We start from the raw sequence: 19,395 nt of genomic DNA, 5'->3' as shown, positions 1-19,395 counted from the left end.
TAACAGCAGCCCTGTAAAGAGGTCTAATGCTCCCGCTCCTTCTACTGACCTGCGCCTGCAGCAAAGAAAAACTGAATAATGTGCATATACATTCCACCTCCACACATTCCTGTACAGTTCACAGAATACAGGCAGCTCCCATGTGCCCCAAAGGGGTGAAAGAGGGAGGACCACTATAGAGAAGCACTCTAATAGAGGAGCTAGAACACTACCCCTCAATAGGGGCTATAGTCATCTATGGATACCAGTAGGCTACTTGAGCATTTTTTGTTTATTATTACCTTAAAATCCTATTTTTAATCCAAACTGCCATATTGAATCCAGGTCCCTAGTGTGGCTATGAATACCCCTGCCATTTTCTGCCAGTCAATGGAACATGGCAGAGTCTTGTGGCTGGTCTGCGTATGCACTGACATGCTTCTCCTCCTCAAGTTTGCACAGACTGCTGCAGTTCTCAGGGACTTGTAGAAACCTGCGACAATCAGCGCATATGCAAACATGCTGCAAGTCTCTGCCAGGTTCCATAGACTGGGGACAGTGAAAATAGCAGCGCAGGGAGGACTTTGGCTGCTAGCAGACAAAACTGGGCTCCATTGACTAGTAGACAAAAAAGGGGGGGTTGTGAAAAGGAATTCACAAAGAAAGCGGCTACACAATGAACAGAATGCGATACTCAGAAAAAATTTCCAAAAATTATGCTTTATTACACATACAAATTTGACATATGGGCAATCGCCCTGGTTTACCATCACCTCAGTATGAGACAATACACACAGACCTAAAACCATATAAAATGACACCAAGACCGGTTCAAGTACTAGTGCAACAAAGACAGTGACTACTAGAGCCTAAAGTCTTTGTAGCACTAATTCACAGGTGAACACTTCCCACAGGAGGTGTATGCAAAAATTATACCAAAGGTATACCATGTAACATGTTGTGACATGTAGACATATGCTACTACCAAAATGGTTATTTCCCGAGCAGGGAATATCAAAACATTACACTATTGATATAAAATATCACATGTATGCAGTGCAGCAAGCACAGTATGCGTCAAAAAGAGAAGCATGCCTCAAGGCCTATAAAAGACAAAAAATGAAAGGTCATGAATAAATGCAGTACACTCCTATGCCGGCACATGTGGTTGGGGCCCATTCATCTGTAATCTAAGCGACTATTTTCTTTAGGGCTCTTGAATGAGAATAAGCCCCATTTGTTACCAGGATGGAAGGATAGATGCAAATAGCAGAGCACTGCTTGAAATGGTTTCTTCACCACTGTATGTGGACTACATACCACTTTTTGTAAGGAAAACACGACAAATCCCAATAAACCTTCTGCCTGTTGAGATACACGTGGTATATCCTGTTTCCTATGAAAAGCACCATGATGTCCCCATCCTGTAGTGAAACAAACAATATGTGGAAAGTCACTGGAAGAGCTTTACTCTATATAAGATGTATAGGTTATATCGATCACAGAGGACCATGTAACTAATGTCCTGTAACAGTCCACTCACCACCTGCGCAATGGGTAGTAGGAGAGGAAAAGATGTCCTTCATAGGTACTGCCTTATAGGGCCAAAGAGGCCAGGGAACAACCGCTGACATCGGCCGATATACCGCGGGTTCCAGCCTCTTCTCGGCGCCTGTGCTGCTTAAGCCTGCCTCGTGGCATGTGAAGATGGCTTCCTCCTTGTAGGTCAGCGTGCGTTCCACCTGGTGCGCATGACCGGAAGTGACGTATCTGACGTATGACGTCAACGCGTTTCGCCGATGGGTGTATCTCACTCAGCTTCGTCAGGACCTTCGTCTTTGGTCCTGACGAAGCTGAGTGAGATACGCCCATCGGCGAAACGCGTTGACGTCATACGTCAGATACGTCACTTCCGGTCATGCGCACCAGGTGGAACGCACGCTGACCTACAAGGAGGAAGCCATCTTCACATGCCACGAGGCAGGCTTAAGCAGCACAGGCGCCGAGAAGAGGCTGGAACCCGCGGTATATCGGCCGATGTCAGCGGTTGTTCCCTGGCCTCTTTGGCCCTATAAGGCAGTACCTATGAAGGACATCTTTTCCTCTCCTACTACCCATTGCGCAGGTGGTGAGTGGACTGTTACAGGACATTAGTTACATGGTCCTCTGTGATCGATATAACCTATACATCTTATATAGAGTAAAGCTCTTCCAGTGACTTTCCACATATTGTTTGTTTCACTACAGGATGGGGACATCATGGTGCTTTTCATAGGAAACAGGATATACCACGTGTATCTCAACAGGCAGAAGGTTTATTGGGATTTGTCGTGTTTTCCTTACAAAAAGTGGTATGTAGTCCACATACAGTGGTGAAGAAACCATTTCAAGCAGTGCTCTGCTATTTGCATCTATCCTTCCATCCTGGTAACAAATGGGGCTTATTCTCATTCAAGAGCCCTAAAGAAAATAGTCGCTTAGATTACAGATGAATGGGCCCCAACCACATGTGCCGGCATAGGAGTGTACTGCATTTATTCATGACCTTTCATTTTTTGTCTTTTATAGGCCTTGAGGCATGCTTCTCTTTTTGACGCATACTGTGCTTGCAGCACTGCATACATGTGATATTTTATATCAATAGTGTAATGTTTTGATATTCCCTGCTCGGGAAATAACCATTTTGGTAGTAGCATATGTCTACATGTCACAACATGTTACATGGTATACCTTTGGTATAATTTTTGCATACACCTCCTGTGGGAAGTGTTCACCTGTGAATTAGTGCTACAAAGACTTTAGGCTCTAGTAGTCACTGTCTTTGTTGCACTAGTACTTGAACCGGTCTTGGTGTCATTTTATATGGTTTTAGGTCTGTGTGTATTGTCTCATACTGAGGTGATGGTAAACCAGGGCGATTGCCCATATGTCAAATTTGTATGTGTAATAAAGCATAATTTTTGGAAATTTTTTCTGAGTATCGCATTCTGTTCATTGTGTAGCCGCTTTCTTTGTGAATTCCTTTTCACAACCCCCCCTTTTTTGTATACCTTTTTTGGCTACTGAATGGAGACCATTTACTGGGTGATACGGTAATTTATTGTACGACCTCTTTATAACTATCTTTAACATCCATTGACTAGTAGGTATGCAGTTTTATTTTCATACAAGGATGGTTATTGGAGTTAATAGATAAACAAGGTGAAGTTCCTCTTTAACCTTAGACCCTTTATCACCCATTAGGGAATACAAGAACCCAATGACTCTGTGATCTGCTGAACATTTTTGGGATTTCAAACCATGTATCACAACTTGATATAGAGAATCAAAGCTGCATATGTACTCCAATCAGTCAATATTTTACATACATACTATATGTAAAATACTTGGTTGAACTTAAAGTGGTTCTTAAGTCAAAATAGTTTTTTTTTACCTTCATTCTCTGCATTAAGGTAAAACAATTAAACTACTACTACCTATCCCACTCTTCTCCCTAAACATTTGTCTGCTTCCTCTTACCAATCCAGTGCTGCAGCTCCACTTTCTTTTCTTCCTGGCCTCACAGGAGATAATGAGAACAGCGGGAGGCATAGGCCCCTGTTGCTGCCAATCAAACTCCTGTGAGGAAGGAGTAGGACACACCCTTAATCGAGAATGTGCATATTCGAGTTATCCCCTTAGCACCCAGCTTGCTAAGGGGGTGCTCAGAAGCGGAAAGAGCAGACAATGCCAGCAGGCGACTGCCAAAGAGGAGGTAAGGGAATGCCTTGTGCAATATTGTTGTACAGAGCAGGTATTGTACTGTACTGTAACCTTTAGTATCACTTTAAACCCAATTACATAATCTCTGTCCAAAGACACTATTAAATAATTTCTAACTTCAAATAATGTTAAATATACTTTGCTATGGTTTATCTCTAAAAGCAAATAGCTATAATAGGTATGCGTATGACCCTGTTCTAACAGAGGGATCGAAAATATAAAAATCTAGTTCTTTCTGGAGTTAACTGAGTAAAATCACCTAGCTTGTTTCACATCTGTGATATTCAGGGGATTAGCTGGGACACAGGACACCAGAATATTTGTTACAAATTATAGTCCTATTGTGACTTTAGCATGCTTGTCTTCAACAGCCTGAAATAAAAAAATAACAGTAAACAGTTCTTATGTCAACTAAATAAAGTCCTGAATACAAACTGAAACTTGCCTATGTCAGCCAGCCAATGTCCACACAGCAAACACCAGAGACTTCTTCCTATTCCTATTCTCCTTCCCTATTCAATACCCCTACAGTGGCTCTTAAAGGATCTGATGGAAATAAGGGGATTTATATACTCAGCATCCAGGATGTATCCCTTCTGACTAATGCAGGCCATAGATGGGTCGAAAATCAGCCGATTTTCTTTTAAAAAACGAAAAATCGGTCGTTCAAGCGGCCGACGTTACCAGCAACGGTAAAAAAAAAAAATCGGCCAATTTTCATCCCGTCTACAGCCGGCAAAAAGTGTCCCTGCAGAGAGCTCCGCTATTTCTTTGACAGTTCCTTGACATTTATAGCGGTTGCAACAATGTATCTATTTGTATCCATTTAAGATACAGATGTTTTTATTCGGAAACAAATAGATACATTGTTGCAACCGCTATAAATGTCAAGGAACTGTCAAAGAAATAGTGGAGCTCTCTGCAGGGACACTTTTTGCCGGACTGGAATTCCTCTTCTTTTTCATCCTCTTCTTCTTCTTCTTCATCCTCTTCTTCTTCTTCTTCCTCTTCTTCATCCTCTTCTTCTCTTCCTCTTCTTCTTCATCCTCTTCTTCTTCATCTTCTTCTTCTTCATCCTCTTCTACTTCTGCATCCTCCTCTTCTTCTTCCTCTTCTTCTTCCTCCTCTTCTTCTTCTTCATCCTCTTCTTCATCCTCTTCATCCTCTTCTTCATCCTCTTCTTCCTCTTTTTCATCCTCTTCTTCTTCTTCATCCTCTTCTTCTTCATCCTCTTCTTCTTCTTCATCCTCTTCTTCTTCCTCTTTATCCTCTTCTTCTTCTTATCTTCCTCTTCATCCTCTTCTTCTTCTTCATCCTCTTCTTCTTCTTCATCCTCTTCTTCATCCTCTTCTTCTTCTTCCTCTTCTTCTGCTTCATCCTCTTCTTCTTCCTCTTCTTCTTTTTCTTCTTCTTTTTGTCTTCCTCTTGCAGGTCACTGCTCATGCGCAGATTTTTTTATCAGTAAAAAATCGGCCGATTTGCCCATTATTGCCGCGAAAATCGGCCAATCGGCAAAATCGGCCGATTTTTTCCAACTTTACTGATAAAAAAAATCTGCCAAAATACCAAAAAACGTCCGAACAATTAGCCCACTAACGATTCGAAAATTGGCCGATTTTATTTTCGGCTGAAAAATCGGCCGATTTTCGACCCATCTATGGCCTGCATAAGGCCTCATGCACACAGCACAGGATGTTTTCTCAACTCTCCTAGAAGCCTTTCTTCCTGGCAGCAGTATTTTTGAAGAAAAAACACTTGATGCTTTTACAGTGTGTGTAAGGTGTTCAGGTGCATCAAGAACTTGGGTGTTAATGCATTTCAATGGCCAGAATAGTAATTTATTCTGGCCATGGAAACTAATTAATGCTCAAGTGCTAGATACTCCTAGCTCTTAAGCGCATTTAGATGCATTTACATGCGTTATGGTACAGTATGTTTACTTGCATTAAGCTTATTTTTTGCCAAACCACAGCTGCTCCTGGATGCACTGACAGGTGGTGGAAGGGGGTCCTTTTCTCCCGCCGTCACCATTACCGGGATCTCCCAAACAACCAGGAAGCCCGGCAAGGATTTGACCGGCGGCATCCAGTTCCAGAGACACAGTGAAAGGATGTCATTCCTCCAAATGTGTGACATTAGAAACCAGAAGCGATGAGGATTTTGTTACTTCTGGTTTTGGTTTCATGTAAACAAGCCATTACAAGCTTGTAAAAGCACCAGATCAAAACCAATCTCAGTTTGATCTAATGCTTTGGAGGGCAGAGGAGAGATCTGGGGTTCAATAGACCCCAGATCTCTCAAAAAAGAGGACCTGTCATGGCCCATGCTATCACAAGGGTTGTTGCCATCCCTTATGATAACAATAAAAGTGAAAGAAAAAAGTTACTGTGTAAAAAATAAAAAGTTAAATAAAATAAATAATAAAGGAGAAAGCATGCATTAGTCCTGCAAGCAAATAAACGGCGATCGCACCATAAATGTGAGATAATGCCACGAATATCAGAGCGAGAGCAATAATTCTAACACCAGACCTCCTGTGTAATTCTCACATGGTAACCTGTAAAGGCTTTTAAAGCGTCGCTTATGAAGATTTTTAGGTACTGACAATTGGCGCCTTTCCACAGGCACATGCAATTTTAAAGTATGATATGTTTGGTATCGATTTACTCAGTGTAACATCTTATTTTATAAAGTAAAATTTATTTTATATTTTACTAAACAATTCAGTATTATATTGTGCTTTTTTGCATTAAAATTCATTTGTATTGTGTATTTTTTCCAAAACATCTGCGTTTGAAAAAAACACTGCGCAACTACCGTGTGACAAAAAATATACATCCACCATTTTATTCTCTAGAGCCTCTGCATGTGTGTGTGTGTGTGTGTGTGTGTATATATATATATATATATATATATATATATATAAAATATATAAAATGTTTGGGGATTCTAAGTGGTTTTCCACCAAAACAGGATGTTTTTACATTTAGGAGAGTAATGTCAGAATTGGCCAAGACTAGGAGTAGTAAAAGGCTCATCCGCACCAGGTGTGTGCAGCACAATTCACAGTGTGCTGTGAGTTGCAGTGTACCAAAATATATATAGCAACACTTTTTTCCTGTGTGACCCTAGGTTCACACCTGAGCATTTTCTGCAGCGTTTTGCAGAAACGCAGTACAGTCCATTTAACATGATATCCTTTGGGACATGTTCACACCTGTGCGTTTTCACCCGATGCGTTTTTTGGAAAGGGTCAGGGACTTTTTTGAACGTAAAAAGTTGCGTTTTTTTTCGTTCTATAGACTTAATTAGAAATGCTGCAAAAAAGTGTGTATTGCGTTTTTGCTGTGTTTTTGATGCATTTTGCGTTTTAAATCTGCCTAGCAACAAGAAAAAACAAAAAACAAAACAAAATGCAAAACGCGGCAAAAACATGTCAAAAACGCAAGTGCAAAAATGCAACGCAAAACACAATGCAGAAACAGCTCAAACGCAACCTGCATACATGTGAACCTAGACTTAAGGTGTATTGCAGCCCATTATTTTGAATGGGCTTTTAAAGCAGGCAGGCACAACCCCACTTCATGGTGAAAAAAAATATTGCCCGGAGTTCTGATTTTCTGTCTTGGGGACAGTAAAAGCATTTTATTTACCTGATCCTCCACTCTCCAGGAGATGGCAATGCCCCATACTCCAGCGGTGGACCATACTCTGGCATCCTTATGTCCAATGCAGGGCTAAGGACCCTACATTGGTCTTGATGGGATCACAGGTCTAAAGAGTCTAAAGGGCCAGAGTACAGGAAAGAAGAGGTTGCAGGATCAGTCTAGCAGCGCAGAGGAACCTGCACTAGTGGAGGATCGGGTAAGTAAACAGTGCTTTTCCAAATACCCTAAACCAAATCAAGCAGTTAACACATGCAGTGTGGGTGTTTTCCTGGAGTTCAGCTTTAAGGCTGATAACACTTTTATAAAAGATGCTGGACAGGTTTATTACATGTATTTTATGTCTTGATGGGGGGCAATGAGCCTGTCATTTTTTTCCATATTTCACTGCTATTAATTTTAAAGCTGTCTCTCCTCCCTATGACTCACCAAAACAAGTTTTAGCAACAGTTGGTGAATGGAGTTGGACTCCATTCACACTTGTGCGACTCTAAAGTCCTGCGATTTCCATTGCAACTTTACATTGCAACTTTGATGCAAATTTGGATGGGTGCAACTTGGATGCGTTTTTGGCTGTCGGCTTTGACTGTTGCACAACTGTTGAACTGATAAAGTTAAAATGCGACTTCCATGCAACTTTTAAGAGTTTACATTGCATTTTATGGTACTCAAGGCGCATGAAAGTCACATCAGTGTAAAGCAGGAACCTTTTTAAAGTCACTGCGACTTTAAGTCGCATATAACTGAACGGCTTTCATTGAAATGCATGAGCTATGACTTGTCATGGGACTTTGTGTGTCCAAAGTCACATGACAAGTTGCACAAATGTGAATGGAGCCTTAAACCCCGGTCACATCAAGCCCGACTTTGAAATCGTGTGGCTTACAGTGAAGTCGCACGATTTCAAAGTTGGTTGAGATGCCAATTTCAAGTGCGATTTGCAAGACATCTGACACAGATGTCTATGCAAATCGCACCAAAAGTAGTGCATGTACTACTTTATAAATCAGTGCGGCTCCGGCCAATTTGGAACCACACCAATATGACCGCTTTAATTGCGGACAATAGGGTGCGACTTGGCATGCGATTTGCAAGTTGCATAGCATGCAAATCGCATGGCAAGGCGCACCCGATGTGACCGGGGTGTAATGGTATATTGTGTAATCAAACATATCAGTCTACAAGTATTATATATCCTCTGGCAAGAATAAAGGGTTAAACGTGTTCGTACAGTATTTATTCCCACATGGAGGTTACAGCAAACAAGTGCATGGAATTTATCCAGGTTGCTGATGAAAAGCTGATTATGCAGCTGAGAGCAGATGAAGCACAGAGTTCTGGGAGATTAGATTTTGCACTCACTATCTGCCCTACATTGCTAACCAACCATAAATTGTATGTGTGTGATATATTTCTTAAGAACAGAACTTCATTCAATCAGACATGAAGATATGATTCATGGCATAAAATAATCACATCTTTATAAAATTAGAATAAGTCTATATATTTATTCTACTGTAATATTTAAATCATTTAAAAAAAATTAAATACCATGCATATGCTGCCTTTGTAATAATATTATTATTATTATTATTATTATTATTATTATTAATAACAATAATAATAATAAATGCTACAATAAGTTTTCTTGCATCTTAGCAGCTATTTTCCAATAACACAAGTTGTGGCTGGCAACACAATACAACACAAGTCAGTACAGAAGAGCTATAAAATAGTCTGTTTCTTTCACACTGTTTTTATGCTATTTTGTTTATTTAGTAACCATGAAAAATGTTAAATCACTTTTGTGCACTATTATACCTTGTCCCCTGTATATGTAAAGCATAAGTTCACCTATTAGACAAAAATAATAAATGAACATTTTTTTTGCATGTGCATTTATTATTTTTGTCTACAGGAGCCTGCAAAGCATTGCAGGCTCGCTGATGCCATGCAGGTCTTCTGCAGACCTGTCAGAATATCTGCTTGCTGTTCGGGATGTACGAGCAAACAGATATACTGACAGGAAGTTTCAATGAACTACCACGGTATTTCACAGCGCGATGGGAAAACTAGGAAAACTACAAGCTGACAGCTGCTAAGGATGTTGGGACTTGCAGTTCATTAATTCACGGAAGTCCGTGAATTAATGGTGAGGCCGCGCTGGTTTAAAATGTGACAGATAGTACGAGGAAACTTCTCCCCGTATTATCTGTCAGAGGGAGGGGGGCAGCGGGCAGTGGCTGGATGGAATATGTAACATGTTCCCAAAGTTGAACTTACCCTTTAAGCATTATGTTCAAATTTGTCTCAGCCAGGCGTTCATTGGAAACTCTACCATTGTACATGGGCCCATGTTACGCTGGTGATTTTGTAGAAGAAATATGAAGCTAGCTTTGGCATGGCTCTTCTCTTTTTTGTATGGGAAAAAACACTGGCAAGATTTTGCGATATAAAAAAAAAAGACTGACAATTTTGAGAAAAAAAAAAATCTATATTTTTGACTTTTTGCTATTAACATGTCCAGTACAAAATCAAATAAATTTAGGCCGAAATGTATTCTGCTACATTGCTGAAAAAAAATCCCAATATGTGTAAATTAATTGGTTTATGTGAAAGTTATAGCATTTACAAATGGCAGTATATATACTTTGATTTTTTTTTTTCTTTTTAAATTTTACTAGTAATGGCGGTGATCAGCAACTTATGGCGGGACTGCGGTGGGCATTTTGACACTGGGGGGAACTGACTTGATGTCACTGACATCCCCAGTGACACCAATACAGCGATCAGTGCTAATAAAAAGCACTGACATTGTACTAATGGCACTGGGCAGGAAGGGGTTAACATTTGGGGCAATCAAAGGGTTAACTGTGTGCTGGATATGTTTTCCTATGGGGCTGTGTCTGTGTGCTTCAATGTAAGCACACTGCTCTGCATGGCTATGCTGTGCACAGCCATGCAAACAGTGTGCACAAGCTGACAGGGAGGAGAACTGTTTTGTTTACTAACAGTTCTCCTCCCCGTCGAAGATCCTCGACAATCACCAGGTGCCGGCAAGTAATCACCGGCTGGTGAGTGACAGCTGCAGCAGCAAGAGGTGCGCGCGTGTCCTCTACCCGGAAATGCGAAATCACGTATATCTGCTATAGGGCAGATGGGAAGCGGTTAAACTCCTGTGATATTGATATGGTCAGGTAAGCAGCAGAGGGGGTTGTTAATCAGTTTCAGCTACTTTGTTGTTAATGAAATTAACAACAGGTGCACTAGATGGGCAACAATTATAAGACCCCCAAAACAAGAATGGTTTTACAAGTGGAGGCCACTGACATTTTCTTCCCTGCTCGACTTCTCTGACTGTTTTTCACTAGTTTTGCATTTGATTAGGGTCAGTGTCATTACTGGTATCATGAGGCGGTACCTGGACTCTACAGAAGTTGCACATGCAGTCCAACTCCAATACACATCAATACATGCCATTGCCAGAAGGTTTGCTGTGTCTCCCAGCACAGTCTCAACACCATGGAGGAGATTCCAGGAGACAGGCAGTTAATCTAGGAGAGTTGGACAGGGCCGTAGAAGGTCCTTAACCCATCAGCAGGACCGGTATCTGCTCCTTTGTGCAAGGAGGAACAAGATGAGCACTGCCAGAGCCCTACAAAATTACCTCCAGCAGGCCACTGGTGTGAATGTCTCTGACCAAACAATCAGAAAAAGACTTCATGAGGGTGGCCTGAGGGCCCAACATCCTCTAATGGTCCTTCTGCTCGCTCCCAGCCACCACAGAGCTCGATTGGCATTTGCCATTGAACACCAGAAATGGTAGGTCCGAGAGCAGGTTCACCCTGAGCACATGTGACAGATGTGAAAGGGTCTGGAGAGCCATGGAGAACGCTATGCTGCCTGTAGCATTGTTTTGGTGATGGGTCAGTGATGGTCTGAGGAGGCATATCCATGGAGGGACTCACAGACCTCTACAGGCTAGACAATGATACCCTGACTGCCATTAGGTATCAGGATGAAATCCTTGGACACACTGTCAGACACTACACTGGTGCAGTGGGTCCTGGGTTCCTCCTGGTGCACGACAATACACGGCCTCATGTGGCGAGAGTATGTAGGCAGTTCCTGGAGGATGAAGGAACTGATACCACTGAATGGCCCCCACACTCACCTGACCTAAATCCAAAAGAACACCTCTGGGATACCATGTTTCCGTCCAGCCGATGCCGCCAGGTTGCACCTCAGATTGTCCTGGAGCTCAGAGATGCCTTGGTCCAGTTCTGGGAGGAAATACCTCAGGACACCATCCATCGTCTCATTAGGAGCATGCCCCGATGTTGTCAGGCATGCATACAACACATGGGGGCCATACAAACTACTGAGTATCATTTTGAGTTGCTGCAATGAAATTTCAGCAAAATGGACTAGCCTGCTGCATCATTTTTTCACTTTGATTCTTGGGGTGTTTTTGAATTCAATCCTCTGTAGGTTGATAATTTTCATTTCCATCAAACGATGGGGTATCTTTACATTCCTAACACATTACCAAGTCCATATCAGTATAAATATCCAGCAAGTTTTTTTTCCCCATTGAGATCTGATGTGTTTATATAGTTGAACCATGCAGCATTTTTGTGGGTCTAGTGAGAGTTTGCAGGAGTGCAATCCAATTTTGTATTATACAGAGTTAAATGGGATTCGCATGTATCCTATGTGTTTTTGCTATTAGTTCTGTGTTGAATAACTGCATGAAAAACGCGTTGGTATTCAAGTAGAACTGCATGTGATTTGGAATGCAGCTGCTCTCTGAATTGCACTACAAAACTGTGTAGTCTGTGAACCTAACCTTATGGAGTTGAAATTCCAACTTCTTTGTAGCTCAGATGCTGAGTGTAGAAAATTATTGTAGCCAGGTATTTCTGAAACACTATAGCTTGCTGCAAATTACCAGAAAAAATAAGCATAGAGATTTGTTGATGATGCAGTTTGCTGTGACGGTCCTAACTGTATTATATTCCTAATTGGTGGTGATTAAATAGTGCAGTTGACACTTTATTTACACTATGGTTCACAGCTGTAATTTTTTTCAGGATAAAAATATTCAAAACAATATATCTCTGCCAAAATATACTGTTGAAATAGAAAATCAAATAATAAGCATGCACTTTACAAAAGTGCCTGGAAGCCATCCTAATTAGCTGATATGTCACAATTGCCAGCGGATAAATATAGAGCTATTCCAAAGCAGCTCACAAGAAATACATTTATATTTGTGTTGGGATTGATTTACTAAAGACAGATAGGTGGTTCACTTTACAAGGGAAGTTGCACTTTGCAAGGAAATTTTCCTGGGCACTTATTGAATGAGGTACAACTTTGCTGACTTCCATCTAACCATGTGCAGGCAAAAAATATGCTTTTTTAAACTTAACTTACACATAATTGGGTTTTCTTTGCAAAGTGAAATTTCACCGCATTTACTAAGCTTTGGAGAAAATTCCATTGCAAAGTTCACAACCTGCTTGCCTTTAGATAAACCCCACTGTGTTGTTGGGACTCATTCTCTACTCCGATGAAACCATGGTTTTCATACACTGCACTGATGGCAGCCAAAAAGCCTGAAACCAGTGTATGCAGTTTGGACTAAAAGGCTGTATAATATTAGACCATATTTGCACTACACAACAGCCATTCTGAATATGGATCTGGCTGATGGGCATAAGGCAAAGATTTACATGGTTCCACCTACTGTCCTGAAATAAGGAATAATTGCCTTATTTTTGGGGTATAAGATGGACTGAAACATTTGCATACCGTCCATTCTAAGAAGGCTGTACTGTGCTAGGCACAGATTTGGTTGGAGTGTGCTTTACTCACTTATTACCATAACCTGATTGGAATACTATCTCATTTATAACATTGGGTGATTATGTAGACAGATCTGCACTTGCAGTGAGTCAAAATCTGGTTTCTTTTAGTCCTCATGCACACTAGACATTTTTACAGATGCTGTTTTTGGCTTTTGACATTTTTTTCTACAGCCAGTAAACTCCCCAGCATGTTATCCTATGTGTTCATGCACACATAGACTGTAATCATCATTTTTGGCAGGGGCGTTTTTGGGCTGGAAAAAAACTCCAGAACTAGTGGGTTTCTAGAGGAGTTTTTTAGCTGTAAAAACGCTCTTACGATGAAAAATGTGGCGAAACACGATAAATAACGGCAAACCAGCGTTTTTGGACTTTTTTTGGTCAAAAAAACCTCTAAAAACCACTAAAAACGCAAGTGGGAAAAATGCAGCAAAACGCTAATACAAAAACGCTAAAAAATGCTGAAAAACTCACGTTTTTAACTTGACTTTATACAGCTAACGTTACTAGCATTATTAAAATGCTCGGTGTGCATGGAGCCTAAAGGTAGAGGAGATACAATGAAACAAGGCAATGAGAAACATATACCTTAGAAAATGCATATACCTTAGAATGCAGGGTAACCTCTCTTGAAAGTTCAGCTCTACATTTCTTTACAAAACTGGACAATGAAATCATTAGCTTGATAAGTAGAGTTCAATTCTAAGCTGGCCACAGACAAAGGCTGGAGATGTACGCATAATCCAAAAATCTCATGATTCTTTTTGGCTCGTCTTAAGTAATGTTAAGGTAAATAGCAAAGAACATCGGGTCTGCACTCCAATCAATCCATTTATCAGGCATATGATAAAACTAAATGACAGACAGGGGAAATACCTGCTTGCCCCCCCTTGTATTTCCTGTCTTTCATTTGGTTTTATTGTATGCCTAACAAAGTGGATTGATAGGAGTGCAGCCAACTGGACTTTCTTTGCTATTCATTGTATAACACACAAGCTGGGCTGGCACCCATAGGAGGAGTAGTGCTTGGAGATTGGGAGCCTCCTCACCTGAAGCAGCAGTATATATGTTTAGAACTCAACACGAGGCTTCAATTTTGAAGCGATGCAACTCTAATGCTTCATGTTTTGATAATGTGAACAGCACTGTGTGCTGTCCATAGTATAATTTGCATAGACATTTGAGGAGCATTAAAAAAAATCCATCAAAAAGGCTATGCAGGAGGGAGGGAAAAAGTACAGCTGGCATGCTCCAGGCAGTCCATGAACTGATGACCAAAGTTTTCCAGCCTAAGGTCTGTTAGCTACAATTATCTGAAGCTGTCACACATGAGACCATCTTCTGATTCTGCCTTATTCCCACAAGAATTACATGCATGTGATTACAGGACGTGATTATAAGACAATTCTGAATGCATGTAAATATTTTACACTCATCGGCCACTTTTTTAGGTATACCTGTTCAATTGCTTGATAACACAAATTGCTAATCTGCCAATCACATGGCAGCAACTCAATGCATTTATGCATGTAGACGTGGTAAAGGCAACTTGCTGAAGTTCAAACCAAGCATCAGAATGGGGAAGAAAGGGAATTTAAGTGACTTTGAACGTGGCATGGTTGTTGGTGCCAGACGGGCTGGTCTGTGTATTTTAAAAACTGCTGATCTACTGGAATTTTCACACACAACCATCTCTAAGGTACACAGAGAATGGTCCAAAAAAGAGAAAATATCCAGTGAGCAAAAGTTGTGTGGCTGAAAATGTCTTGTTGATGTCAGAGGTCAGAGGAGAATGGGAAGACTGGTTGCTGCGGCATTCGGATGGTAGGGGCAGCATTTGGCATAAACAACATGAAAGCATGGAATCATCCTGCCTTGTATCAATGGTTCAGGCTGGTGATGGTGGTGTAATGGTGTGGGGGATATTTTCTTGGCACTAGCAAGGTGTACCTAATAAAGTGGCCAGTGAGTGTAAATGATATAATGCACACTGTGTGCTTACATGTATTTGGGTGCATTTAGTTCAACCGCATTTTGAAAAAAAATGAAAATCTGTGTGTCCAGAGACAGATTAGATACTCTTAACGTGTTGTGATAGTTTGTGAGCTTTTTGCTCAATGGCAGTGCTTTCCAGTGAGCTCTGTCCATTCCATAAGTGCTGTGCAAAGGAGAAATAAGGCCAAAGCTCTCCAGTAGTGCACTTTGTTCCATTTTCAGCTAAAAGCTGGCCACATTCCGCTGTTGGTTGACATCACAGAGCTGATCCAGGCTCTGGAGAGATCCTGACTTTAAAGTCGGTGTCCACCCAGATGCCTGAACAGCTGCTGGCTCAGTCTATGAACGAGCTGCTGAGAGCCTGACCCAGCCGCTCTTCCCCCCACCACAACAGCCTGGCACTTCAGTGGATGCTTCATGGGCAGAGCTGAAAATGGTGACTGACAGTCAACATCTCTGTGCTTACTGAAAACCGAGAACTGAGCGATCAGTGGCTTAGTTCTTGGTCTTAGGAGCACCAGGGGGACAGATGCAGCACTGGACAAATGCTGCATCCACCTAGATAAGATTTACTATTATTCTTTTGTAATCTCAAACTTTGCTTTTAAGGGCTTGCTGGCCCACATTTATTAATAAAACAGAAAAGTTTATACAGAAATTCAGTTTCCCATGCAAGGATTTCCACCATAAACATTAACATAAACGACTTCATCCTCGTGGCTCTCTCGAACAGCACCGTTGCTCAGGCCTGTTGCCTCGGTGCTTTAGACCATCAAACACACTGCCTTCTTTACACACTCTGTACCGTGGCTCTCTTCCACCTCCTAGTTGCTCTGTCATCATCTGCTCCTGCACTGAGCAGACATGCTCTGGCTGTCCCGTGCAGCCTCTCTGACTCCTGAGGAAGAATTGGGGTCTTCCTGACCCCTACACAAAGACGTCCTGTTTCTCGGCTGGAGCTTTGAACTGTTGTCAGGTCCTAGATTATAAAGGCTGTGCACACTCAGTCTGCTGTTTACAGGCAAGACCTGGACACAGGATTGGAGACTCCTTCCTTCCCAAAACACTTCTCTGAGTTCTAGCCTCTGATTTGGGAATTACAAAAACAGGAGAAAGTCCCATATCTGGGCATTACACTGACAGGAATTATGCTTAATTTAGTAGAGGCCAACTACAAACCACTCATTGCGCATATACGGCAGGCTGTGAGGCGTCTGTCACAAGCAGAAATGTCCTCGGTGGGAAGGTTGGCGTCTTGTAAAATGCACATACTACCCAAAATACTTTACATATTCTGGACACTGCCAATCCCTGTGGCATCCTCATACCTCTTGAGCTTAAGATCTATACTGCGTACCTTCATTTAGAGTGGAAAATGGGCTAGAGGTGCACACCATCATCTTACCAAATACAGGAAGGTGGGTGGTATTGGTCTCCCAAATTTTACAGATTACCTCAGAGCTTCACAACTGGCCCAACTTCAACAATGATTTCAATTGACTTCAGAAATTTTATGGGTGGAGATTGAATCTTCTCTCACTAAGTCTTACAGTATACATGATATGTTTTTAACGGATGTTTGGCAATCACTTACTCTAAGCTCATTTCCATTAATAACACAAACCTCAGTCATGGCATGGCGAACTCTACTATGTCCACCAAATCAAGGACCCCACACATACACACACTATGTGTTACCCAATATACTGTACATTCTAGAACACCTTATCCCCTATATCTCGATCAGACAATGGAGAGAAATTGGTATACAATGGGTGGAGGATCTCTATCAAAATGGTACTCCTAAGACTATGGAAAACCTAATAAAGGAATATTGGACACCTACAACCTCTAGCTTCACCTGTTCAAGGATTATGAGTTTCCTCTACAAATATCTACCTCCAAGTATAGTGGTTACAGAGAAGGTGTGGCATTACCTTAGTGCTCCCCATACTCCTCACAAAGGAATCTCCCTATTATATGAAATTGTTCAACAGAAAACTAACTTTGCCAAAACTCCCCCCAAGCTGAAATGGGAAACAGACCTTCAAAAAGAGTACTTCATTAAACAATGGGTTGCGGTGATACACTGTAATTACTCCACATCACATTGTGTTACTTATTGGGAGTTAACACAAAAGCTACTAATGGACTGGTACTTCACCCCATACCAACTGGTCAAATTTTCAGCTACCAACTCCTCCTTTTGCTGGATAAGGTGTGGTCAAGTGGGGACCTTAGTCCATTTTTTTGGTCGTGCAAGAGCATTATTAGCTTCTGGAGAAAAATATTCTTGATAATTTCAGATTTAACAGGTAAACTAACCAAACCAGACACTGATTTAGCAATCTTATACTTGGCTATTGACTTCTTTCCCTATACAGTCATGGCCGAAATTGTTGGCACCCTTGATATTTCTCCAGGAAATCATGTATTTCTCACGAAACGTATTGCATTAACACATGTTTTGCTATACACATGTTTATTCCCTTTGTGTGTATTGGGACAAAACAAAAAAAGGGAGGAAAGAAAGCAAATTCGACATAATGTCACACAAACCTCCAAAAATGGGCTGGACAAAAGTATTGGCACCCTTTCACAACTGCGGATAAATAAGAATGTTACAAGCATGTGATGCTCCTGTAAACTCACCTGGGGCAAGTAACAGGTGTGGGCAATATAGAAATCACACCTGAAAGCAGATAAAAAGGAGAGACGTTCACTTAACCTTTGCATTGTGTGTCTGTCTGTGCCACACTAAGCATGGACAACAGAAAGAGGAGACGAGAACTGTCTGAGGACCTGAGAACCAAAATTGTGGCAAAATATCAACAATCTCAAGGTTACAAGTCCATCTCCAGAGAACTAGATTTGCCTTTGTCCACAGTGCGCAACATTATCAAGAAGTTTGCAACCCATGGCACTGTAGCTAATCTCCCTGGTCGTGGACGGATGAGGAAAATTGATGAAAGATTGCAACGCAGAATAGTCCGGATGGTGGATAAGCAGCCCCAAACATGTTCCAAAGACATTCAAGCTGTCCTGCAGGCTCAGGGAGCATCAGTGTCAGCGCGAACTATCCGTCGACATTTAAATGAAATGAAACGCTATGGCAGGAGACCCAGGAGGACCCCACTGCTGACACAGAGACATAAAAAAGCAAGACTACAGTTTGCCAAAATGTACTTGAGTAAGCCAAAAGCCTTCTGGGAAAACGTCTTGTGGACAGATGAGACCAAGATAGAGCTTTTCGGTAAAGCACATCATTCTACTGTTTACCCAAAACGGAATGAGGCCTACAAAGAACAAAACACAGTACCTACGGTAAAATATGGTGGAGGTTCAATGATGTTTTGGGGTTGTTTTGCTGCCTCTGGCACTGGGTGCCTTGACTGTGTGCAAGGCATCATGAAATCTGAGGATTACCAAAGGATTTTGGGTCGCACTGTAGGGCCCAGTGTCAGAAAGCTGGGTTTGCGTCCAAGATCCTGGGTCTTCCAGCAGGACAATGACCCCAAACATACGTCAAAAAGCACTCAGAAATGGATGGCAAAGAAGCGCTGGAGAGTTCTGAAGTGGCCAGCAATGAGCCCAGATCTAAATCCCATTGAACACCTGTGGAGAGATCTTAAAATTGCTGTTGGGAAAAGGTGTCCTTCCAATAAGAGAGACCTGGAGCTGTTTGCAAAGGAAGAGTGGTCCAAAATTCCGGGTGAGAGGTGTCAGAAGCTTATTGATGGTTATAGGAAGCGACTGATTTCAGTTATGTTTTCCAAAGGGTGTGCAACCAAATATTAAGTTAAGGGTGCCAATACTTTTGTCCAGCCCATTTTTGGGGTTTTGTGTGACATTATGTCATATTTGCTTTTCTGCCTCTGTTTTATATTTGTTCCAATACATACAAAGGGAATAAACATGTGTATAGCAAAACATGTGTTAATGCAATACCTTTTTTGTGTGAAATACTTGATTTTCAGGAAAAATATCAAGGGTGCCAACAATTTCGGCCATGACTGTAACTGCAGATCTGTTGTAATTCATTTGTTACTGGCAGCAAAAATTATCCTTCCAAGACATTGAAGACAAGATCATGCACAAAACCCCTCTGAAGTAGTCAACCT

This window comes from Staurois parvus, unplaced genomic scaffold, assembly GCF_062004578.1.
Source record: "Staurois parvus isolate SC_StPar_1 unplaced genomic scaffold, SC_StPar_1.0 ptg000104l, whole genome shotgun sequence".
NCBI classification, from domain to species: Eukaryota; Metazoa; Chordata; class Amphibia; order Anura; family Ranidae; genus Staurois; species Staurois parvus.
This window is presented reverse-complemented; position numbering follows the sequence as displayed.